Here is a 1,596-nt window from a genome sequence, read left to right as displayed (position 1 = left end):
CAATGGATACTGTAATCCCTTTGTCCATTGGACACAGGAATGCACATTTACAGTACAGGAGAGGTCATAGGTCGATTTGAAAAGGTAGGCGATGTCTTTCCTAACTGCTCTTGTGGGTGGTCTCCTCTGGATTCCCGCCGCATACATAATATACAGTAAATACAGTTTATATCTATATTCTGCTTCTGCACCTAACTATCCTCAGGAACATGCGATCTTCCGCAAACCAACACCGGAATGTTACCCTTAAAATACCCTACAGCTGGATACCAAACACCACCTTATAACCTTAGTCTGTCCCCTCTTATCCTGTAAAGGTGAATCCCTTTGTTCTGGAATCATTTAAACTGTTGTTACTTTCTGATGTGGTGCAGGGGGACTATGTGTACAATGTGCACTATTTGGATTAAATATGTAATGTTTTGCTAGCTCTCCATGCGTTCACAAACTCTGCCGTAAATACCCATACCACGTGCAGGACCGCGGGAGCGACCATACGTAAATTGCGGATATGTGCACGCACGGCAGAACAAGTGCACGCGCAACGGGCATGTGTGTGTAGTTTGTATGTGATGTGTGTTCTGCAATATTTTTCGACTTTGACAGTCCACCCTTTGGCAGTCAACAATAACTGCCACTATCTAATCACTAAACAGAAAAATATCTACACAATATCTACAGAAAATTGGATGATCGGGTGAGAGTGGTAGGTAGGATAGGTATGACCTAGTGGGATAGTAAAAAGCATGTATGTATGGATCCATGTCTGAGGGGCATGTATCATCGTGCCATATATGTTCTAGATAAGCTTCGAGGTATTGCGAAGTATACATTAAATCCTTCTTATCCCGTATTAAGGGTCTGTAAGTGGGCCAACAAACACTACCAAGCTCTTTTCGGCTTCTTGTTCCAACAAATGGGGTGCACATTTAGTTGATGATACATGGAGGGGGAACATATGTGAGTGCTAGTATATGTGGATATCACCTTTCGACTATGTGTGTCATTAACTGAAGGTTGTAGAGATGAAGATAAGACATATCTAAAATACATTCACATAACATTTTCATAAACATTCTTGGGTATGGTCGATGTCTTTTCCGGATGGGTGTATCTGGGCAGAGGGGGAGACAATGGAAAAACGGGTGAAAGAAACAGGCCATGGAATTCATTTGCAATCCTTATCACAACACTGTCTCTATGGATGGGTTGTAAATTAAATCTGCTGCTGTAACAGCGCTCCCGCTCCTTAGACTCATCAATTTTGTGCCGTGCTTGCGCCGCGTTAGAATTCGAACACACCTAAATATCAAGCCAATAATTATGACGACTGCCAGGATACAATGGAGAAACTTCCCTACACTTATAATAAAATTTTGAGCCCACTCTCCTAAACCTGAGAACCAATTGCGTGGGTTCAATCATGGGACCCAGCCGGTCAGTTCATTACTCCCAGCAGTTAGGGTAAGGTTGTGTCTCCTCCGGAAATCCCACTTCAACTGCAAGATATCATCCATCTTTTGATCGATAATCTCGGTTGGGTCATCAGTGCTGTTTGTAATATACGTGCAGCACTTCACACCATATTGAGTTGCC

This window comes from Pseudophryne corroboree, chromosome 10, assembly GCF_028390025.1.
Source record: "Pseudophryne corroboree isolate aPseCor3 chromosome 10, aPseCor3.hap2, whole genome shotgun sequence".
Taxonomy (NCBI): domain Eukaryota; kingdom Metazoa; phylum Chordata; class Amphibia; order Anura; family Myobatrachidae; genus Pseudophryne; species Pseudophryne corroboree.
This window is presented reverse-complemented; position numbering follows the sequence as displayed.